General features: G+C 52.5%; 1 protein-coding gene across 7 annotated transcripts in view; it reads right to left on the reverse strand.

Annotated features, from left to right (window-relative positions):
* RBFOX3 (RNA binding fox-1 homolog 3) overlaps window positions 1-18600 on the reverse strand; it is a 439432-nt gene that overhangs the window by 89775 nt on the left and 331057 nt on the right. The gene's annotated exons all lie outside the window — the stretch shown is intronic.

The raw sequence follows: 18600 nt of genomic DNA on the forward strand, positions 1-18600 counted from the left end.
AAATAAATCTCACCCTGCAAGTTTTCACCCACACAGTCTACCTTTAAGGCTTCCTCTAGATCCAGCTTTCTTTCTTTCTTCTTCTTTTTTTTTTTAATAGTGTAAGGTGTTTTTTTTATTAATTTATTTTTATATTTTATTTTTTTTTTTGGCTGCGTTGGGTCTTCGTTGCTGCGTGCGGGCTTTCTCTAGTTGCGGCGAGCAGGGGCTATTCTTCATTGCGGGGCGCGTGCTTCTCATTGCAGTGGCTTCTCTTTGTTGCGGAGCACGGGCTCTAGGCACAAGGGCTTCAGTAGTTGTGGCTCGCGGGCTCTAGAGCGCAGGCTCAGTAGTTGTGGTGCACGGGCTTAGTTGCTCCACAGCATGTGGGATCTTCGAACCCGTGTCCCATGCATTGGCAGGCGGATTCCTAACCACTGCGCCACCAGGGAAGTCCTAGATCCAGCTTTCTTATTCTCTGACCACCTCCCCAGAGAGAAGCAGGCTGTTCTTAATTAGGACTACCTAGCCCATCTCCCTGCTGGTCCCCAGTGCCTGGAGCTTCTGCGGGCCCAACAGTTTCCCTTCTGGCTCTACCTCATGCCCTCCCAACTTGTGTCATTAGCATCTCCTGAAAGGCAGGCTAATTTCTCTGCTTAGCACCTGGGTGTTCACTTGTTTGGTGGGGGTCAGGGGGGAATCCTGTGTGGCTGCCATTTCCTCCAAAATGTCTTTTATAGACCTGGTCTGTGCTGCGATTTGGGGAGGCACACGGAGCAGTGCAATGCGGGAAGATTACGCTCGGAAGCCGGGCTTGTAAATTACCTCCCAGTGGGGGCAGGGAATGTGCTCGCTCACGGAGAACCCAGTGCACACAGCCATTCTCATTGAAGAGCAGGATCTTCCTGGATCAGACTCTGATCAATCCTTGCTGCCACCAATACACCACATATTTGGAAGAAATGTTTGCATCGAAGTTGAGGAAGCCCCAGACTTGCCTTCTCATGCTCACCCCACTGCTGTTTTATTAGGATTTTTCTCTAGACCTAGCCCCCACTGGATTTATTCCCCCTACTCCGCCTCTATCCACTTAAAAATATCGTCTATAGATTTTCAAATCATCGCTACACTTTCTAAGAGAAGGATGCAGTGGTTAAAAATTAACAGCAAATTTATAGGAATTCTATACGGCAATTACAGAATTATAATGAAGTGGCTGCCACTTGGCCAAGTGTGGGTAATTGGAAATCCACGCTGGGAGACTAGAATCTTTACTGTATTGGAATTGTATTTTTGAGAGTAAATGCTGTGGAGAGGGTCAATGGAGCCTTGAGCTGGCCAGGTTCTCTGGAGGAAAGAGTGGCTGGCTCACTGGCTGTTTGGGGGCAGTTTAAAAGGAGGATCCCTTAAGCTGGCACACAGGAAGGTAGGTAGGAGTTCTGGGCTAGGGGGGCAGCCCTGATGCCTCCCAGTTTGATCTGGGGAAGGCAGGTGAGAGTATGAAGGAAGTTGTGACCAGCAGAGGGAAAGGGATCATTGAGATGGAGACGGATAGAAGGCAGCACTGGAGAAAGCCGGTGTTCTATCTGTCTGGTGGGCTAATTCTCCTCAAAGAAAATTGGTAAAAAAAAATCAGATGGATCACTTTCTCATGAAGGCATCAACTTTGCCCAATTGCACACGGTGCAGCCCTTATTCCCATACTTGCTATGGCAGAAATGGACTTGGGCTACTTTCTCCTCTTTGTGTCTCTTTAAGATCCCAGGCACCCAGATGGTCCAAGGTGGGTTGTAGTAAGGAAGCTCTGATTCTGAGAAAGGGAGTTCTACCAGGAATTTAGGTACAAATTGCCTTCTGGTTCTTCAAGAGTTTTCTCTAGACCTGGTGCTGTCCAACACAGGAGCCATTAGCCTCTGTTGGTGCAAAATACAAGCCAGACTTTGAAGACTTGGTATGATAGAAAGAATGAAAAATAATTTGTGTATCCAATTACACATTGAAATGATACTTTGGATATATTGGCTTAAATAAAGTATATTGTTAAAATTAATCTCACAGGTTTCTTTTTACTTTTTAAATGTGGCTGCTGGAAAGTTACACATGGACACGTGGTTTGCACTATAGTTCCACCAGGTGACACTGGTCTTGAGCAGCGGCACGACGTCTTTGCACTCAGCCCCCGCACCGTCCACTCATTGCCTGCAACAGTGCCTGGCCCATGGTGGGATGCCCGCTGGGTCTCTTCTTGTGGTAGTGTCCAGAGAACACAAGTCTGCACTGGCAGAAAGCACGCACTGATCCCCCCTACCCCAAACACAGACGTCCAGCAACAGGGTCTGCTCCATTTAAATCTCTTTGTGTTGCTCGGCTTCCATTTATTCCGTCCTGATGTCTGGGACTGGGTCTTGTCATTATGTCCTGCAAGTGCAGCTGTACAAGCCCAGAGGCCAATGGTGGTGGTAGTGGGATGGCTTTTCTTCTTATTCTCCCCTCCTGCCCAGGACAGGACAAGGAAACTAGCACTCCAAGACTTCTCAGCTTTGGAGCTTAGCTCGTGGCTGGTGCTGCTGCCTCCTGACCTGCACTGGGAAAAAGCATCTCAGCAGCCAACTCCCATGCGGCTGAACTTGTTTGTATTTGGCTCCTGGGTGAGCATATTGATTTTCCTTTCCAGTGTATTGTGAGAGGCTTCAGAAATTCCATTCCAGTGATACAGGGCAGGGCAATAATTATCATCATCATCAAGTGCTTTGGACAGATCAGATCTCAGGCACCTAGATTACCCTCAGCTTCATTCTATGCCCCAGCCCCCTTGAAGGCAGGGAGAAAGATGCATATCATTCTTCCCATGTCATCAGATGAATAAGATGAAACACAGAGAGCAGAGGAGTGTCCAGGGTGGAGAGGGGAACCAAAGGCTTGGAGTCTCCCCCTCCTACCTGGGGAAAAGAAGCAGAGCTGAGCTTCTGGGAAGACTGTAGTCCCAGGTCTCCTGCTTTCCACCACACACGTGGCCTCAGCATTTGCAGAACCCTCCACCAGCAGGAAGTGGTACACAGTCAGGCTTGGGAGTCACCCCAACCTGGAAGCAAGCCCATTTCTGCCCTGACCAGCCACGAAACTCGGAGCAAGTGATTCAACATCTTGAGCTGTACTTTCTGCATCTATAAGAATGGGACACAATACCTCCCCCAAGCACTGTGGGATTCAAAGACATTCTGTATACAAAGGAGCTGGCACACGGTAGATGCTCAATAAATCATGTTAATTAATTCAACAGATATCTATTGAGTGCCTCCAAATGCTGGGCTTTGTTCTGGGTCCCTTGTCTCTGCAGCAGCCAACTGAGACATCCAGTGAAGTTGCCTTTCTCTCCACCTCAACGGACCGAATTTGCCCTGATCACCTCCCGAGCCTTGGGACAGGAAGAATCGTTAACTCTCAATTATATATGTAAATGGAATGGAACATTCCTCTGATAATTCAGAAAGAGCAGAGAGTCCACAACTAATTCTTATTTGAATTTGAAATGCATTCTGCTTATTTTTGCACTGGATTTACCTTCCTAATTACTGTTTGTTCTGGTTTATGCTCAAACTTGTTTACATTCTCAGAGCTCACATTGGTTGGTGGTGAGAAGTGTGTCCCAGAATTATGCTGGGACCACCAGGCAGAAACCAGTCACAGACTATCCCCCAGGGTGGAATAACACCTACTGAAAATGGAGCAGTGGGCACTGGGGGCTCCTTCCTGGTTTCTGCCAAGAGGGATGATGGAGGACACCTTAATTTCTGTTTCAAGTCTTCTGCACATCTGGGTGGCTGGGCATGGTGATGCAGAGGCCTGGGGGCCACACTGAATCCCATGACCTGTGTTTTCTCTCCTGGGGATGTAGAATAGAGATGAAATGCTCCTCCACTTACAGCTCTCCTTTGGGAATGTCCACATCTTGTTCTCTGTCTCTGTCTGGGCTTCTCTCTCTGTGTGTCTTCCCCTTCATGTCTTCCTGTCTCTGTGTGTGTGTCTCTCCATCACTCTCCACACCTTCCTCTACTGGTGCTATTTTGAGCACTCTTCTCCCCAAGGCAAACCAGGATACAGATATTTCTTTCAATAGACATAACTTCCATGCAGCTGGAAGTGGGGGGACCCGTCTTCCCTTTAGAATCGTGAGCTTTGGTGGCCAAGGGGGTTGTAACTAAATGGACACCCCTTTTTATGGCCACCCCACCTCCCCTTCAGGGCAGGGAGAAAAAGAGGAAACACAATGAGTCCATCATTTCGTGCTATCGCTCTTCCGCCTACCCCTCCCCCTGTCCCACATAGAGTTCCAGGCATGGAAGAGGGGTCCTGCACCTACACGAGGCAACCAAGACAACATGCAACCATAACCTTGGCACCTGCTTCTGATTTTCTCAGCCTGCCGAGTGATTTCACCATCTGAAGGTCTTGTTCTGTGTCAGGAGAGTGTGGGATGGGCTGTCATCTCACAAGTGCTATGAGGGCAACGCTCGGTCATTCTCTATGCTGGACCAGACCAAAAGGCAAACTCCCTGAGGGATGGTTGCTTCCTGAAAGCCCTCTGCCCTGGTCATGCCAGCCTCCTCTCCATCCACGCAGGCCCAGGTGCACCGGGCAGGAGGTTGACTCAGACGCCTTTGCAGCTCTCAAGGGCCCAGTGCTAAGGCTGCAGTGAAACACTGACATTTGCGTTCTGCACGCCAGCTCGCAAAGTGCGTTCCCATGCGTCACTTCAATGTGCCTCTCACATCCCTGAGAGACGGACGGGCACAGCGGGGGGAGACTGAGGCTCAGAAAAATGAGACACCCCCGCCTCCAGGCATCGTCCAGGCCTCAGGCCACTCTGCTATGATTTTTAGGGATGCCAGAAAGCCCCTCCATACCTATAAGCTTTCCGAAGCTGAATATTGTGCATTTTCCAGTGGTAAGAAGCAAACCCACTCCCACAAAGATGCTGAGAACACGAGGTCTACAGTTCACTCGTGAGACTGTTAACTGAGAGCCGGTTCTCAGGGAGAGGAGGAGGAGGCCTGAAAAACACTGGCCAGTAGCAAAGCCAGCGGGGGCTGTCCCCGTGGAGTGAAACTGCACAGAGAAGGAGGCCACCAAGGTAATGGGGTGGGGTCCGGCTGGCTCACCCTATCTTCTCTGGAGACACAGACAGGGTGGCAAGGAGCTGTCAGAAAAGGAAACTAGTGGTCCCTTCTGCAGCCAGGCCCCTTTTGGGGGGGTCTCTGCTAGGCACCATCCCTGGAAGCTGGTGGGAAGCAGGCCATGCCTCTCAGGTGGGCTTCAGCCTCCTCTGCCACACCCTCTCTCTCACCTCGTCCTATAGCTCTCACGCATTCAGCCCTCCCCCAGCAGGTGTGGGAACGAGAATCAGGGCAAGGTCCCGACTCCTCTGCTCTCCACCCCACTGTGATGAGCGGCAGATCTTGGGGTTCTCCCCAGGGAGGGAGATTAGCCCAGGTGAGAGTCAAGGAAGAGGTCAAGGCCAGACATCTGTAGTTCTCAACACAATAGTAGACCTTGAGATGTCCATGACCTCTGTGGTGAGAACGGGTGACCTAGAACAGCCTGGTTTGGTCCCAGTTCTGAAAGTAATTAGATGCTCTTAAGTAAGTCTCTAAAGCTTCAATTAAAATTAAATAAAAGTAAAACTCCAGTTCCTCCATTGCACCATATTTCAAGTGCTCAGTGGTCACATGCAGCTAGTGGCTTCTGTGTTGAATGCTGACATAAAACATTTCCATGGTTGCAGAAAGCTCTATTGGATGGTCCTGTTCTAAAGCTTTCCTTATCTGTAAAACGGGAAGAAAAGTACCCTAACTATTGCCCAAGGCTCGGTGAGATAGCAGATGGCCAAAGCACAGTGTACCAATTGTAAACAAAGTGGCCTCATGGTTTGTAGCCAAGCTGCTGGTCTGCTGGGAACGGAGAGAGGCATGGGAAGGCCCTTGGAGAGTGGCAAGCCCACAAGACACATGCTGTTTGCCATGGCCAATCCCAGTGGGTCAAAGGATGAGGTAGCAGGGGAAATTCAAAGCCCTCTCATCAACTGGCAGATGTGGTGGGCACCAGCCATGTCACTCATGCTATCTCCCCGTCTAACAGCAAATATAAGGAAACGAAGAAATAAACCCCACAGACAGAGCCACACGACAGGGATTGTCTCCACCCAGAGCCGAGAGGGTAAGAGGTGCCCCTGGGAGGGCGACCGTGTGGGAGGAGAGCCCGGTGGATCCACACATCTGGCTCCTCTCTGTACCAGAGGCGGGGCTGTGGGAGGGATGCCTCAGCAGGAGGGGCCATGAGGTTTCACAGGGCACGTTCCCAGGGAGTCGCTGAAGCCAAGAAAGCTTTGCTGGGCTGGCAGAAACCCACACATCAACTCAATATAAAAAACAAAAGGGAATGTTGCACAGAGAGCAAACCTTTGCTGGGGAAGGGGACAACACCTGCCCTAAGAAACTGACCTGGTGGATGCGTCTGAGACCCCTGAGCCCCCACCTAACGCAGAGACATGTCCCAGAGGTCCCTTCCTCAGGCCATATCGGGGCGGGGGGGCAAGCAAAGGAAGCCATGCATCCTTGGGAGTCTCTGGAAGTGGGCAGCTGGGCCAGCCACGTCCCGATGCCCCCAGGATGAGCCCATCCCTCCTCGCCAGTTCTCCATTGTCCTCAGCTCCTTCTCCATCCATTCCCACACACGTCTGTTTTCCACAAGACCCCTCTTCCCTCTCTTTGTTCTTTTAAAACATCACCTTCTCTTTCCACAAAACAAAAACAGAAAGTGACATGTATTGATAAAACTGTCGGGACCCAAGTCAGCTGTAAGCTGAGCAGCAGAGGTGGCCCAAGTGCTGCCCTAACGAGGAGCTCTTCCTTCCCACGCAGGGGTGTTCTCACCTGTTGTCCAAGTTGGAACAGATCTGCCCTTTGGGGCTCCAAAGTTAATGGGCTGAGAGAGGGAATTCTGGACACTTTTATAGGGAATGTGGGGGAGGCAGGTGGAGTGAGAGAGATGGAAAGAGGGAAATCGGGGGATGTCTTGCTTCCTGCAGTGCGAGCGATGGCAAACTCTGCTGGAATACAGAAAGCCAAGCTTCCTACCAGGAGCACCAGTGGGATTTTCAGGGGATTGTGGGCTGAACAGGGAGCCCAGCCTCCCCCAAGCCGCTGTCCCTGGTCCTGAACGTGCCTGCTGGCGAGCGGACGCTTCTCCCAACCCTGGCGAGGCACTGGTGATCTCTGTGCATACTCTCAAGAGATTTTCCCTCATTTCTCTCTCCCCCTGTGCTCATCTCTCTGCCTCCTCACCCCTGCCCACATGCTTCCTTTCCCCCACACTTTCCCGACTCCACCCGAGGCTGGGCGAGACTGACGAAGAGCCCGGGGCAGACTTGGGCAAACTTCCTTAAAAGTTGCCTTCAACTTTCAGACCTCCTCTTTCTACACCTCCTTCCCTGCAGCAGACGACCCAAGTGCTTGGCTTATGCCACCTCCTCTCTAGAGCATCTGTCTCATCCTCCTCCTCCTGCCTGCTTCACCGGGAGCTGTCACAATCCTGGGGTGATGACACATGTCTCAGTAATATCAGCAGTCATTACTGGGAGAATACCCTAGGTCCCCTGGGTGCTCTTGGAGGTACTGACAAGGCTTCCTTGGCATGAGGGGTTGAGGGGGCCAGAGCCCAGATGGGGGAGGATTCCGGAGTGGGAAGCACAAACCCTAGGGTGCATCTGAGAGGGACTGTGCTCCCTTCTGCTGTGTAATCTACAGGCACCTCCTGTCCCGGCAAAAGGGGGGAAGCCTGGGGCTCGGAGCACTATTGGGAGGAGAGGCAGCCCCAGGAGACTTCGGGGCTGCGTGCAGGGTGCCAGCCCCATCACAACAACTGCAAAACCCTTACACTGGGGCAGAGCTATACAGCCTACAAAGCTTTCACTAATACCATCTCACATGACACTCACACCCTGCCTTGCACAGTGGTTTCAGGAGTGGTTACTCCAGTGCTACACACAGGAAGAGGGAGGCCCAGGCAGGGGACTTGCCCGAGATCCCCCAACTTAAGCCCAGGAGTCAGACACGTCTTGCGCCCCACCTCCCGCCTACCCTTCACTCCAGCCTTCTCCACAGCAGCCAGCTGTGCACTACTGTAATCTGACAGCGCCGCCCCTCAGCACATCTTTGACTTTCTGCCCTGGGGATTTTCTGCTGCTGCAGAGTGGGCACCTGCGGGAACCCACTCAGCCATTCTGACGCATGGGCCAACCTGGGGGTGTGCAAGGGTAATGGAGCATGGAGCAGTCCTTGGCCGGAGGGGGAGAAGACCTGGCAGGGAATGCTGTCTCTCCACCTCTCATGTGGACTCCTCACGTGGATCCCTCCATGGTCCCTCACAGGCTCCCTCACAGACCTGAGCTCCGGCTGCCCACAGCGGCGATCAGCTCAGCGACATACCCTTGGACTGGTTCTCCCTCTTTCCCTGTTTTATTCTCCCCAGTGCCCCTCACTCCAAAATACACTCCCTGCCTTTGAACACTTCTCCCAGGGCCTGGTGTCTGGGGGGGAACCAAGCTAAGGCAGCCCCTCAGGATGGGATTCTGGAACTGGGTGATCACCATCAGACATCGCTAGGGACCCCATTGCTGCTGTCACATAGGCTTGTGACAATCCTTGGCATGCAGGGCTGTCACAATCACACAGACTCTCACTGGTGGAGGACTGGGAAGAGGGGAAGGTGGAATGTGGAGCGTTTGGTTATGTAGTAGCTGTGGCAATGGTCTGGGGCAGTGGTAATTATAAGGGCTGTGGAGTTGGTTGGCTTTAGAAGCCTTAAAAAAAAAAAAAAGACAAAGACAGTCTCAGGTGAGCTGAATATCAACTCAAGGGACATTGGCCTCCATGGACATATTTAAATAGACCTTATTTTTTAAAGCTCCAGGACTTAATTATAAGGGTAGCAGAGTTACAAAGGAGCCCGAACACACAGATGTGATACAGCTCCTTTGCCAAAATCAGAGCCCTGATAGGAAAGAGTGGGACCCAGAAATGTGAACACATATGGGGATGAGCCTGAGGGTACCGCACCCCCTGAGTTTCCTGAACTCTCTGGGCTGGCCAAAGGAGCCCCTTCCTCCTTGCTAGAAGAAAGCTGGCTCTCCTTACCTGGAGAACAAACGAAGACCTCACTTGAGGAGGTTTCTCACAAGATAATGTTTGTCCCATAGAAAGTTGCCCCTACTAGTGAGACTAGTAGCTAGAGTCAAGGTACAGCAGGGGTCAAGTGGGGGGGACATCCCCAGCTCCAGGAGGAGATCTACAGACCCAAAGGAACAAGACTTAGCTGGTACTGGGGAGCAGGAGCCAGAGTATATCTTGAAAGAGTTGGATCAGAATATAAGTCTGGATAGGGGAGAAATTATTGACATAAAAGTAGCTCCCCATGACTCAGGCAAGGACATCTGAGTCAATCCAATAACCAGCTTCAAGCACAGACATGCTGAGGGCTTTCAGTAAATGAGGTAGAGACACTGAAACTACACTGGCAGCGTATTAGAGAAGGGACAGAAGGCCCAGGGTGGTGTGAACCCACCAGCTGACCGTTGCCCAGGAGGGTCCAGGGGATACTCCCTTCAAAGGCAACAAGAAATGCTTTGTTGAGGGGGCACCAATGTCTGTGGAAAGCTAGTAGTGGCTTCCTTCTGCAGGCCAGGTTTTCATTAGGAGATACTGCCACTAACTGGGCTCCTTGGTATCAGTGAGGATGAGAAGATTCCAGAATAGCAGAGGCCAGGTGGCCATGTTTAACTATCACAGGCAAGGTGGATATAAGAGCCACTATGATCAGCAAGGCTTGGTAGCAACCGGGGTGCCTCGAACTGCAGGATCTGTGGCCAATTGACCACAGTGTTCCTGGAGGTGAGACGGGTGGGTGGCCAACTAGGGTGTTGCTTGATTTGTATATCCGGAAAGAAATCAAGATCTGGTGAGCAGAAGACTATTGTCAGCCATTGCAATGGAAACTGGCTGTTCCGGGTCTTAGGTAGTTCTCAGATCAGAGCCTACTGACTGAAGGGGAAACCAGGGAGGGCTTGGCAATGACACAGCACTAAATGCAGTGATAGTCTCCCCATCCTTCCCCAGAGGTGACTGGGGTATTTACCAGAGAACCTGTACCTGGGAAAAGGGGGTATCCAGACTTTGAAGGCTGTGGAACACGTGGGCAGGGCTGACACAAGCACTAGTAGAACGGAAACGCCATCACAGTCACAAGTTAGAGGGTAGATTATGGAAAGCCAGAGATACATGACATCCTGATCCAAGTCCATCTTACAGCGGGTCCAACGGGTTCGCAGACCCATCCTGTACTTTGTCTCTCATCTCTGAGTACATCATTTTGGACAAATATACTTAGCATCTGGCATAACGCTCATATGAGTTCTCTGACCTGGAAGGGCCAAGTGGAAGCCCATGAACCTTTCCCCAGCCTGGCCAAGACAGCAAATCAGAAAAAATAACAGCCCCCCCCCCGCCCCCCCCCGGAAAACCATGGAGATTAGATCCACCATCAAGGACTTGAAGGAGGCAAGGGTGGAGGTCCCCATTGTATCTGTGTTCAATTCACCTATAATGACCAGATGAATCACAGTAGAGGATGGTGGACTCCCATGAACTTAACCAAGCCTCCAAACACAGACTGCAGTGCTTTATTTACTGGAACCAATCAATAGAGCCTCTATTACTTGGTACATGGTCGTTGATATGAAAAATGTGTTCTTTACAATCCCTATCAGTAAAGAGGATTAAAAGCTCTTTGCTTTTATAAAAGAAGGATAGCAATACACATTTACTGTATTTCCACAGGGCTATAATTACCCTCTTGCTCTTTATCACAACGTCTGCAGGTCTTTGGTCATTTTGACATTCCAGAGAACGCCATGCTCATCCACCATGTTGAGGAGATCATGTTCATCGGACCAGGTGGGCAGAAAGTGGTAAGCACCCCAAATGCCCCAGTAGGACACATGTGTGTCAGAGGGTGAGGGATGAACCCCAGGAAGGTCCAAGGCTTGCCCCATCAATGGAGTATTTAGAGTCTGGAGCATTCCGGAATATTTCCTTGACATTTACGTAAAGGCAAGCTGTTGTGCCCTATTTCTTTTCCACCAAGAAGGGGGCACAGGATCTCAGTGGCCTCTTTGGGCTTTGGAGGCAGCATATGTTAATGTCTCCAAAGGCTACCAGTTTTGAGTAGGTCCTGCAGAGAGAGCTCTGCAGCAGTTTCAAGAATTGACACAAACCTTCCGATGGTGCTAGAACCACACTGTGGTGGTGAGGAGTCTCTGGAGAGTCTCAACCACAGACACACAGCACTGATTCCAAGGAAGTCACCTTGAAGGCCCTGTGACGGATTGGATACAATATGGGGTGTGAGAGGAGGACTGCATCACACACTTCTTGCATCCCACCCGCCTCCTCTCACCTCCTTTCTACTCCAGGCTTTGCTGCCTGTCTGCTTAGCCCAATTGCACATCTCTGTCTATCCGAGGTCACTATGCGTGTGACGCCCGCAGGGACCAATGCAGGAACAAAGTTGGGGATGCCCCCAAGTCGACACCCCATGGCACAGTCCTCCCAATGGGCTACGGGAGCTGGTGGTTAAAACTCTCCCCTCCCTTCCCTCCATGGACCGTTTGCAGGTGCCTTCTGCATGGCTCCTCAGGGGTCTGGTGGACTGAGCCCCAGTGGCCCCCTTGCTCATCAACTCAACAACACACCCTGCAGTGGCTTTCCTCCTTCCCAGCTCCCTTTCCAGCCCTCTTTCCTTTGGATCACTTCCCAAAATAAACCTCCTGCACACAAGCCCTTGTCTCAAGCTTTGCTTTTGAGGGAAAAGTCTAGACAAAGACAGGCAAGATTTGAAATCTGGAGTTTCTCATCCTGGGGAAAAAGAGCCACCTGACTTTTTTCTCCTCTCCAGTTTCCCTAATGGTATTAATTGTTTTCAAATATTTGTTGGGTTAAAAGTACTTCTTAATATTATAACTAGCAGTATTTTTTTTAATTTAGAAAAGAGAGCCAAGTATGAAGAAGATCACCTGTGATCAAACGATCTTAGTAGCCTTAAGTGTTGGTCATTAACAAGAAGAACATGGTCCTCCCCTGTCAAAGTGGCAGGCAGGGCTTCTCTGGTGGTGCAGTGGTTAAGAATCCGCCTGCCAATGCAGGGACACGGGTTCGAGCCCTGGTCCAGGAAGATCCCACGTGCCATGAAGCAACTAAGCCCGTGCGCCACAACTACTGAGCCTGCGCTCTAGAGCCCGTGAGCCACAATTACTGAGCCCACATGCCACAACTACTGAAGCCCGCGCGCCTGGAGCCCGTGCTCCGCAACAAAAGAAGCCACCTCAATAAGAGGCCCGCGCACTGCAACAAAGAGTAGCCCCCGCTCGCCGCAACTAGAGAAAGCCTGCACGCAGCCAAAAATAAAAATAAGTAAAATAAATTAAAATTAAGAATAGATTAAAAAAAGAAGTGGCAGGCACAGAGGTAAAACCTTTTTCCTGATGTCCCTAAGATCATTGCTGGATCTGAGACCTCAAGGACCACTTGATTCACCCCCTCCTCACGGCCTGAGGCCAGAGTCAGGGAGCTCTGGTCAGAGACACACCAGGTGCTGCCCTTTCCTGACACTTATCTCGAGGGTGGTGTCATTGCTCCCTACATGGACCCAGTGTCCCTTGCAAGCTCAGCTGGGAAGCTTTCCGGGCCATTCTTGGTAACCAGGTTAGAGCTGGGACTCTGGGCCAATGGGCTGTGAGGTCAGTCCATGGGGCAAAGGGACCTGGGCTCTCTTGGGACATCACCCAATAGCAGGATGCTCTGGAAGAAGTCCTCTCCTCACCTGCCTCCTGGGTCCCGCTTCCTTCCAGCCCCAGCTCCTGAGCCGGGCACCTCCTTCTAGGAGGACATCTGTCCAGGCTCAGTGCTGCCCTCTGGGGAGCATTTGCCCTCATGGAAGCTTCTCCTGGGCCACCTGCAGATTCACGTGCATTCGGGGCACCCCGTGACCCCCACATATGTGCTTACTCTCTTTCTCTCCCTGCCCCCTCTCTCCTTACATATCTTCAGCTCCTTTAAATCTAGCCACTCTTGCCCCTGAATCGAGGAAATGATTATTTATTTAGTTATACAATCAATCAACATCTTGCCTCTTTCTTTTAAAACAACATGGGTTACAAGTCAGAGGCTGTGGCAGCCCCAGTGGCTGGCTAAGTGATCAGAAGGTGGTCCGTCTCTGGCCAGTTCCTGGTAGCTCTCTCTGTTCTCATCCCATCATCTCACTCCTGTCTCTTTCCTGCAGCTCCAGGGAAAGGCTTATTTACAGTCACTGCAGAAGCGCCCCTGCTAACCTCTGTTGGTATAACCGGAACCAAGTGGATAGAGTGGAGCTGAGGCACAGCCTGGCAGGCGCGCTCTCTAGCTGTAGGCCCTGCCCTGCGGCTCTCAAGACGGGATTCACGCATAGAACCAAGGCTCTCAGTCCTTTCTGCCAGCCCCGCTACCTCCATCCCAGCCACATCAGCCAAGGCCATCCCAGCCAGTAGGCTGAGGTCCTGACACTTGCAAACAGAAGGGACTCCCTTGGGCTCACTGGCAGGCAGCGAGCAGGAGGGGCTGTCAGGAGGGTGAAGACGAAGAGGCAATGGCCCCCTCTCTGTTGGGGTCTCCGACCACTGGCTGACTTCCCCTCTCTTTGGATAATTTCCAGCTTCCGGCTGGTTCCCTGTGTGGTGTCTTTGTCTGAGAAGACAGTCAGCTCTTGGCCTTCTCATGGAATGTCGGTCCCACGCAAGCAAGAGTGGGGGAGTCTCAAGTGAGGGGTGCCTGTCTGATGGATGCCCCTTCCTGGTGCCTGAGCGGGAACTGCCTCAGGTCACGTCCCCACGCTTGGGGTTTCTCAAGCTACCCTTGACCTTGCTCTGCTTCTACAGAACAGGTGAGACGTGACACCCCATCTCCCCTCAGGCTGCCCTCTCTCCGCCCCTCCTCTGTCTTCTGCCCAGGCCACTCGTCCCACTGGTGGCTCCTGATGCACTGGGCCTCCCTCCTGCAGGGGTCACTCTGGGATACTCCCCCCTCCCCGGGGGCAGGTCAGTGCCCTCCCTCTGTGTTTGCACCTTGCACTTCCTGCATAGAGATGGGTCTCATTCGTATTCCCAGTGTCCAGCACAAGTGGCTGCACATCATATTTGCTTGATAAAAATAAACAAAAGGAGATTGCCTGTGGAGACACAGTGAGAGGTAGAGCGTGCAGGGCTCATGTTTGCCATAAAAGGACGGCATTTCCCTGTGTGCACGGAGGGTGCTCTAGTGAACCCGGCATCAGATAGGATAGACAGACGAGGCGCCTCTCTGGCTAAGATAACCCCCAAGGCACATGGGGCAGGGGTCTTGGAGGGAGAATATTCTTTTGCTAAGTTTTATTTATTTCTCCAAATCTTTTTCAGAATTAGAAAACTTCATCTTAACACCGCCATCCCCATTTCTCTGTGGCCTCATCTGATCTTTATCTATATGTAATTATAGTTTTTACCTAGTTATAATGTGTCTTACTTCTTCACTTAACGGTATTTCAAAGACACCTTCCCTGTATCGAGTCTTCCTTCCCATCATGTTTAAAGGCTGCATAATATCACACTGAGTCGTTGCCACATAATTCACTTACTTGCTACCTGACTGCCGGACAGGTTGGATCTAGCTGGTGCGGTTTCTTCTGCTGCTATAAATATCTTGGTACTTCAAGCTTTTTTCTCCTTTTGAATTATTTCCCAAGGATATGGTCCCAGGAGCGGGATTATGGAGTCAAAGGGTCGGGATGGCTCTTGTTACATTCTGCCAGGTTGCCCTTCAAGAAGACCGGGCTGGGGTACGTGATGCGCGAGTGTCCACCTGCCCCATCACCTGCGCATCTTGTGCCTGGCTGGGGGTGTGTGGGGATGGAGAAAGGAGGTAGCATGCAGTTTGGGCTTCTGGATACCATCAGGGTGCCAAGTTTTGGAGGTTACCCCATCCCTCTCCAGGTCCTGTGGTCTCCGACTGGCCCGCGTGCCCAGTGCCACAGAGCAGACAGAGGGACTTGAGGGCAGGTGGCTCTAGCAGGCAGGGCAAAATGGGAAATGAGGGTGTGCTGTCTCCTGGCAGGGGCTATGGCTTCAGCTGTTGGGGAGGGACGGGGCTGAATCAAGATGCTCATCCTAGCACGTTGCGGCCCCCCACTTCTGACCCTGCCAAAGCCGGCCTCTGCCGCATCTCCCCACTCAACTGTCCAGAGCCGTGAGCAGGATTTTCCAAAACCCAGCTGCTGACAAGCCACGGCTGGAGGAAGATAAATGGAAGGGTCCTTAATCCCAACTTCTTTCCATAATTAAGTTTTGAAATCACAATTAGCTGAACCTGGTTTCAGCGGAGCAGATGGGACGGGCTCCAGGTGGAGGCCGGCCTGTGGCACCCGGGCGGGGGCTGACGGGGATTGCCAGCCCTGCCAGTAGATCAGGAGAACTCTGCTCACTGCCCAGCCTTGGGGGTGCCTTGTTCCTAGAGTCAGACTGCCCCTGGGCGGGGGAGCATCGCTGGATGGACAACACCGGCAGCTGCATACGCTCTGTGGTGAGTCCCCAGCTCCGGTCGGTCTCCAGTTTTGAGGCCTTGTTCCCAGCACTTACTCCCCACCCTTGGATGGGGCATCTCAAAACACCCTCACCAGAACCAGGGGCAGCTCAAGACGGTCAAGCCCTCCTCGAAATCATTCCACAGTGCTTGCCCGGTTCTTTGTTAAACTCACATCACTCATTCCCTCATTCAGCACCTCTGTAGGGGACCCACGTTGTACTAGGCTCAGGGCTGGGCAGGGGGACACAGAACAGGTGAGGCCCTACTCTCAGGGAGCTCCCTGGCTGGGCCCAGGGGGCCTGGACATGCAAAGCCCCCTCAAGCTCTGGCTCCCTGGGACTTTTGGAGACAACCAGCCAGCATCTCTCCGTCTTGAGTCCTGCTGCGTTTGAAAATTGACAAACACCAGAGGGCACGGCCCCACCGCAGGATCCTGGGCCACACCAGGGATGTGACAGGGAAGACCTCCCTCAGCCACCCCAGTTCTCCAAGGCTGGAGCAGGACTCTCTCTCCTCACCCCCTCCTCTTCCATCCATCCAGCCCCCAGCAGAGGGGGGTCCATCCCCCAGGAAGCCCTGCCTGTCCCTTGCCATATCCTGTAGCCTGGCTTCTGTTCCCAACGTCCCCTTCCTCTAGGACCCCTGCCTTTGTCACCCTGCTTTTGGAGGTCACATCTTGCCTCCTGCCCCCAGCAGATCCCTTCCTACTCTCTGTCCCACACTTGCCCACCCGCCTCTCTTCCCTCATTAGCTCCAAGGATTAGACTTCAGAGCAACTTTCTTCTTTCACAAAAATATCCTGACGCCCTCTTCCTTCCCAGCCCTGCGGAACCTTGGCCAAGATTACAACCCTCACCTCCTCTGCTCTTTTGGAAGCTCAAATGTCCCCAGAAGGCCCACATTTTCAGTTGTTTATGGGGGGTGGTCAAGGGTGAGCATATGACAGGCTAGAAAGAGGAGTGGGGCCTCACCTGCCCAGGTTCCTGCCATTTTCCTGGGACCTGGACATGGATGTCACCCCAGCTACCTTCTAGACAGAAATAACAGAAAAGGGATTAAATTTCCTGTTTCTCTGGCGACCAGATTAGGGCTGTGCAAATAGCGGGGTGTGTCTCCCCCACCTCGTGCTCTCCTAGGAAGGGGAGAGGGCGTGGTGGGGAGCAAAAGCTCCTGGTTCAAACCCCATCAGACTTGCCCAGCCACACCAGCGTCTCTGTCTTCGTTCGTCACTTTGGACCCTTCCTGAGCCGTGTCAAATCCCCAAATTTTTACCTGCAGCTCCAACTAGAACCCTATGTCTAGCAATTGCCAGGGTGATCAGAAAATGATGGCGGAAACCAAGGGCCGGGCCCTCCCCAGGACCCTGCAGCCAGCCAGGCATGTCCCCTCGATTGGGTCAGCTCTGCTCAGAGGCACCCGCTCCTCTTCCTCCCTGGTTTATTCACGTCCTGGTTTTGTGAGGGTCCCAGGTCCTTCTACTGTGGAGGCTCTGAGTTTTCAGGGGGATTGCTGGCCCCGAGAGCCACCGCACACCCAAGGGATGGTATCAACCGGGTGTGGCCAACAGGTGCTGATGGGCTGGGGGTGTGATTGCCTCTCTCATCTCTGCCCCCACCAGTTGAGACTCTGGGAACATTCGTGCCCCAGGGATGGCAGGCTGCGGGAATCACAGCCTGACTTTGTAGTTCGTGCCCCACACACAAGCCAGGGCATCTGCCCAGCCATTCTGTACCCGGCCTTGCCTGGGACATGGAATTGTGGACGTGGAGGAAGCTACGACGCTGTGTGCAGGCGTTGCACGGGCGTGAGCACACAAGGCGCCACCACAGACCAGACCTGCCTGTTTCTATTTCTGAAAGTGGCACCAGCAGCTGTTGGATGGACGATTGTCCTGAAGACCCTCCAAAGAGAGGGAATGCCCACGACCCACCTGCGGGACCCCACTCAGCCCTGGCACAGCAGGTGCTCGAATTCACGGAATCAAGTGGAGTTGACTGTCCCCTCTGAAGGCCTAGGAAGGGGCTCCCTGGGGACTGCTCCTCACCAGGGCTTTTCGAACTGTGGGTTTTAGGCCCCTGATGAAGTCGCCTCTGGTGGGGGGTGCCGGTGGTCCCTCCTACAACTTTCTCACTCACCACGGAAAATGGCTCTGCGGTCATTGTTGGAGTGAATGGACGCTGCATGATGATTTTTTAGTAAAACCAGACATGGCCCTGTAGTGTAGGTGCCTCACCTAGGGACCCCATCCCTCATTAATCAGACAAGCTGTCCCCCTGGGTGAGGAGAGAGACCGGTCTGTGGGTCCAGGCGACCTGGAGCTCTTGGCCTTGACAAAATGAGCTGAAAGTGTCAAGGTCTCAAAAGTGATTCAGACCAAGAGAACACTGCTGCTGGCCCTCGCTGGTCGCTGGTGGGAAGATAGGAAGGGAATAAGGAAGGAGAATCTACGTGGGAACAGGAGGGACCCCTGCATCTACCTGGGGAGAGGGCGGGAGGAACTCAGGGTGGGCAGAGCTCAGTCCGGAGGCTGGGTCCGGCCCAGGGGAGGGTAGGTTTTCTGACTCCCAGGGGCTGCCCGTTCTGAGACGCCCAGGAGAGAGGAGGCCGGAGACCCAGGGGCCCCCAGATCCCAGGTCTTAGGAAAAGAAGGCACTAAATCCTCATTATAAGGCTTTTTAAATGCACAGACAGGATATTAGCGCTTAAACAGCTTCTATTACTCCAGGGCAAACTTTAAAAACATAATATTTATAGAAAGCCTCGTTCAGCTCACCCTGTTTGCTCTTTATTTCTCCTGCAATTATGGCTAATTTGGAGATGGTTTGCTGGCATCTCTGCCTGTTGCTAGTCAATTATGAAGCCACCCGCCGGCTCCCCCAGGCTGCAGGGAGACACGAGCCTGTCTCTGAGCCCATCCCCGCTC

Source organism: Balaenoptera ricei, chromosome 20 (assembly GCF_028023285.1).
Source record: "Balaenoptera ricei isolate mBalRic1 chromosome 20, mBalRic1.hap2, whole genome shotgun sequence".
Lineage (NCBI taxonomy): Eukaryota > Metazoa > Chordata > Mammalia > Artiodactyla > Balaenopteridae > Balaenoptera > Balaenoptera ricei.